General features: G+C 37.8%; 1 protein-coding gene across 1 annotated transcript in view; it reads right to left on the reverse strand.

The window, feature by feature from the left end:
- LOC122062469 (putative UPF0481 protein At3g02645) overlaps positions 1–3,953 on the reverse strand; it is an 8,632-nt gene extending 4,679 nt beyond the window's left edge. Inside the window, exon 1 of the mRNA XM_042626119.1 lies at positions 3,895–3,953. The gene's annotated coding sequence lies outside the window, so the exon portion shown is untranslated. The remainder of the gene's footprint in view (positions 1–3,894) is intronic.
- Positions 3,954–5,719: the final 1,766 nt, after the last annotated feature.

Consider the following 5,719-nt stretch of genomic DNA (forward strand, 5'->3'; position numbering starts at 1 on the left):
TAGTAAGGGATGGGAAGCTGAAGTCTCTCCCGGGACCTCGAGGTGTGTCCATTCCCTCTCATTTTTTTTTTTTGCAGATGATATATTTATTTTTATGAATGCTTCTGCAAAATATGTGAAGAATCTCCAGGATTTCCTAGAAAAATATCAAGCCTTTTCAGGGTAGAATTTCAATTTGGATAAAAGTAGCCTGTTTTTTGGGAAGGTGGCACCCCACAGGAAACAATATACTTCTTCTCTGTTAGGCATAAAATAAGAGAGGTTTCCGACGAAATATCTAGGCATGGAAATTTTCAAGGGAAGAGTGAGAGGATCTCATCTGTTACCTTTGCTAGATAAGATAAAAAGTAAGCTAGCTGGATGGAAGGGCAAGCTGCTCTCAATGGCGGGAAGAGTGGAGTTGGTGCGATCTGTGATCTCTAGTATCCCTGTCCATAACTTCGCAGTATATTGGTAGCCGGACCATTCTATTAAATTGGTGGAACGGTGGATGCGTAATTTTATCTGGTCAGGTGATATGGAGGTCACAAAGAAAATAGTGGTGAACTGGGACGATGTCTGCAAACCAAAACAAGAAGGGGGGTTAGGAATTCGCAGACTGCGAGATGTAAATTTTGCCTGTCTAGCAAAGTTGACTTGGAAAATTAAGCATGAGGAGTCCTCTATGGGTAAGTTCTTCCGGGGTTGCTTTCTAAAAGCAGACGGATCTCTGAAATCTGGCCATATCTCCTCTTCGATTTGGCCAGGGATAAAGAAAGTCTGGAATTTTGTGATTTTAAATGAGCAGTGGACAGTAGGTAATGGGCAAAAAATTGATTTCTGGAAGGGCAGGTGGTTGGATCATCTCTCCATTGAATAAATGCTTCTGAATGATGGTGGTCATAGTGGGAATTTAAAGGCTAAAGTTTGCGATTATATCCATAATTTTAGATGGGAATTTCCTCAGGTAGCATCTAACTTCATGAAAAACATTACAAATAAAGCAAAATTGATCTATATTTCAGGCATGGAGGATGAGTGTCATTGGCGCCCTTCTTCAGTAGGAGCTTTTTCCATATGGTCGGCCTGGGAAGCCTGTAGAAGAAGCTCGCCTAAGGTGAGCTGGTCATCTTTGGTGTGGAAGTCCTCTATTCAACAGCGTCAAGCAGTTTTTGGATGGAGATTGATCAGAAATAAACTTGCTTTAGATGTGAATGTGAAAAGGAGGGGTGTCTCTCTGTCCTCAAAGTGCAGTTTTTGTGGTAAGTCGGAGGAGTCTAAAAATCATTTATTTTATGAGTGTAGTTTTGCTAGCTCTATATGGTCTCGGTTCTGTCAATGTTTTGGTGTGTTGAGACCAGCTTTTTCTGATGAATCTCATCTAATTTCTTGGTGGAAACTCCAAGCAAAATCAGTGTCATTGAAAGGGGTGTGGAATAAGGGGTTTGTGTTAATTCCTTTTTTTATTTGGATGGAGAGAAATTCCAGGCGGTATAAAGAAGTCTCTTCTTCTGAGAAGATTTGTTTTTTGAAAATAAAAAATGAAATTTGCTCTCAGACACTAGCCCATTCTTGGGTGGCTGTTTCGATTGAAGATTTGATGTGCGCTAGAAGGTTGGGATTTCCAGGGGTTCAACGTCGGCAAAAAGAATTATTTGAAATTTTTTGGTGTACTCCTCCAACAGGATGGGTCAAATTAAATTCTGACGGCTACTCGTTGGGCAATCCGAGATAAGCAAGTGGGGGAGGCATTCTACGCAATGAGAAGGCTAAAGTGTTATATAATTACAGAGAGTTCCTTCAAATTTGCACAAATTTTGAGGCGAAATTCCAGGCTATTATCACAGGAATTGAAGCTGCAAACCGATTGGGGGTGCAAAGTTTATAGATTGAATGTGACTCAGTCGCGGTGGTTCGTCTTTTGCAGAAAAAGAAAATTCATTGGAAATTTCGGCAAAGGTGGATTAACTGTTTATCCTATCTTGAAAGGGTGGAGTGGAAGATCACGCACTGCTTTCGTGAAGCAAATTCTGTAGCGGATTTCTTGGCAAAATCTGCCGCTCGCTTTGAAACCTCTTTACCAGTGACATCTTGGCCGGCCTTGGTCAAAATGGACCTAGACATGGATGCCTCGGGTCGTCTGAGATATAGACTGCTATAGCCCTCTAATTCAGTCTTCAACTCATTGTGGAGGAGAGTTGGTTGATGGTTTTTTCTGCTGATGGCAATGCCGAAGGTGGATTAAATCCGTCTCTGCTCTTCTCAGTTTAATTGTCGATATTTCGCTTGGGTATTTTATCCCTCCTGTATTGTATTTTTATCTCCTTTTTTAATACAAACGATATTTTAGCGAGAAAAAAATATGAGCAAGGTCGGTCAATAGTTTCCCCATACCATGAGTACACACACTCCTTTCGATAGGCTAGAAGGGTCAAGTTTGAAGTAGCTGGACTTAGGTGGATTGGAATGGGAAGTGAAGGAGGTAGCTGATGAGAGCTATGAGAATCAGGGTTGGCCTCGGCCAACTAAATCAATTCGATTCTGATTTTTGAAACCATGGTCCAAGCTCAGTAACCTCTATCTATGGTATTGCTAAAGATTGAAGAATGGTGTTTTGGAGAAGTGAACATTTGCCAATTAGAATGGAACAGTGCCTGAATCATTTAGGAACCAGTACCATCTCATCCCTTTGTAACGGATTTACACAAGACCCAAATTCCCGAAACAACTTACCAAAACATGAAAAATTCCCAAAACAACTACCAAGTCATATCAATAATCAAACCATCACACAAGATAACGCAATATCCCTAAAAAAAAAAAGGCCGAACTACTAAGTCAAATCAATAATCAAACAAGGGAAATTAAAAAGAAGAAACAACATGAAGCTTTTCCTAACAATGAAAACCATGAAGCATCCGAACCATGAATTATTTTATGATATAGCTAGACAATATTATCACATTTCAGGTCATCCTAAAAAAAAGAAAGAAAAGAAAAGCGAGATTACAACATCTCAACAACCATCATACATATATATATATATATATATATAAGAAATTAGATTCATGGCATGCAGATCTAGACTTGTTCAAGGTTTGACTTGTAAGATAGAACAAATAGTCTGTATAATGGTCAACATAAGGAGAAACGTATGCTGCAGCGCCGACTGAAATTGATGCCCATCGTTGAAATAATTCTGCATCAAACTTGCCTTCGATTTATTCCATGATTTATTGTGATAGCTAGTCCTCCATAACACCATAGAAATAAGGATATCGAGCATTCAATCAGGGCAACATATTTGCCAATGTTGCCAAATAAAGTCACTATATCTAGGGGTGCAAGTTTGCCCTAGCAGCTCTAATCTGCTCTGAGCTCACATGGGGTTAGGTCCGAAAATTTTGGCCATGAAATTTTTTTTCCCCGAGTCAATTTCAGGGCGAGTAAGGGTTGATGTCTGTAACCTGCCCGGGCCGACCCTGATTTTTTATCCTGATTTTTACTGATTAGGTCTCTTGTAGGTGTGGGAGCTATATTCTTGGGCTGGAAACTTCTTTCAAAAAAAAAATTTGTAGAAAGGTGCAACAATAGCAATACAAAGTGAAAGTCCCTGAGAAAATAACAACTAAACTCCTTAGAAAATTTAAGAAATAAAAAATAGAGTGATATTATTTGATATAGGAGAAGATCACAAGTAAGCCACATAAGCCCTAGATTGAACTCATCACCACCAAGTATAATAATAATAATTAAAAGAGGCACCAAATAAACATGTCAAGATTGGAAAAATAAGAAAAAATTCAAAGGAAACAAATAAATAAATTGAAACGGAAACAGTATTGAAGTTATCCTCACAAAACAGTGATCTCAAAAGAAAAAAAAAAAAAAGAAGCATTACACAAGGTCACTTACCAGTGCACTTTGTGTTGGTAGCTGGTAAGGGAAGTAAAGGAAGCCTCAAAGGTTAAAACAAAAGCAAATTAAAGAAAAACTTTCTCCTATATATAAAGTGATAAAAGCAACATAGAACTCTGGAAAATGCGTCAAACCTACCATTCTCTTTGCTTCCTATCCTCATTTATATTATTTTGTTTTACATGATATTACAATATTACATGGATAATGGTTGAAAGTTGAAGCCATTAAAAGTCGTCTTCAAATATGGAAAGTGACTAGAGAAGACGTATGTATGGACGCATTATGGGTTTCAATCAAGTTGGGCAAAAGTCCACATGCTGCTAACCAAGGGATTGTTGAGGTCTTTGCGTGATGTGATCCACATCAACATCCAAGGAGAGGAGGAAAACGAGGAAGAAATAGTACGTAAAGTGACTGACTCATTAAATTCTTACAAGCTAGAAATAATAATTTCTGTCCATTTTAGTGGTTGGGAAGTTGGAACCAATAATTAAAGTCGGTCTTAAATATGGAAAGTACTAAAAAAGACGTATGCATGCATGGGTCCCTCTTGGGTCTCTCTTATTAATTGGATGACAATCAGATTCTAGAGATGGTTACGTTTTCACATGTTTCACGTGATACAAGTCTTCAGAGGGTTGGGGAAACATGATCATCAATATGTCCGTGCTTTGTAGCGTTGAGCCTTTGAGAGTGGAATTTTTTTTTTTTTTCTCATTAAAAGTATTATGTGTATTAAAAAAAAAAGGTACAAACTGCGTCAAAGTAGACATTAGATATTCAAAACAAAGAGTAGAAAATAAGAAAGAATTCCCTCAATCTTCACGTTTGGCATTGCCAGTAGTAGGGAACAGTATTATCAATTCGGCCGAATAATTTGCAAATTATTCGGCCGAACCGAATTTTTTCGAATTTTATCAAAAATTCTGGATGAATCCGAATTAAAAATAAAATTCGGTAAAGTTTACGATTTTTTCAAAAGTAAATATAAAACGTGAATAATTCGGACCGAATCCGAATTAAACCGAATTATTCGGTCCACTTAAACAGTATTTTATAAATAAAAAAACCAAAAAAAAAACCCAATAAGCATTTTTGACCGCTTTTTTGACCGAATCCTTAAATTAATCAACCGAATTATTCCGAATAATTCTCCGCCTGAATAATTTCCTAATCCGAATTTACTAACTATGGTAGGGAAGAGAACTCAAACTCTTCAACTTCAAAGCATGAAAAGAAATGAAACCTTGACAGACTCAAAGCGACTAACCAAAGCTCTTCCTCTATAAAGCGTGAGGAAGGCTAGGGGTATAAAAATGGATGCCACTCCGAGCAGTCTTTTGAGAAGAGAATTAAACCAACATTCTTCCATAGTTGATTGTTGAGACACGTGATGTCATACACTTTTTCTTTTCCCAGGTGGCCTAACCAAAGATAGCATGCTCCCAGCTTACTTCCAAGACACCATACTACTAAATTTGATTGGATTATTATCAAAAAATAAATAAAATTGGATTGGTTCACATGCATGCACTCGTCTTTTCTAGTGCCTATCTAGACCAAAGTCCCCTACTTATATATAAAGTTTCAGCTAAATTGAAATTTCTTAGGTGGCCCAATACAAGTTACTGAAAAATTTAAGACTATGAGAGAGTCCACAGTCATAGTGGAAGAGAGTAGTAGAGGAAAAACAGAGCAGTAGAGGAAATGGCCGAACCATAATGATTGAGGGTAATGTTAGCAAAAATTTCTAGAAGGAAGCTGTTTACATAGCTGTTCATACACAGAACAGGGTTCTGTTTAGACCTCACACCTATCA

This window comes from Macadamia integrifolia, unplaced genomic scaffold (genome assembly GCF_013358625.1).
Source record: "Macadamia integrifolia cultivar HAES 741 unplaced genomic scaffold, SCU_Mint_v3 scaffold1043, whole genome shotgun sequence".
In the NCBI taxonomy this organism is placed as follows: Eukaryota; Viridiplantae; Streptophyta; class Magnoliopsida; order Proteales; family Proteaceae; genus Macadamia; species Macadamia integrifolia.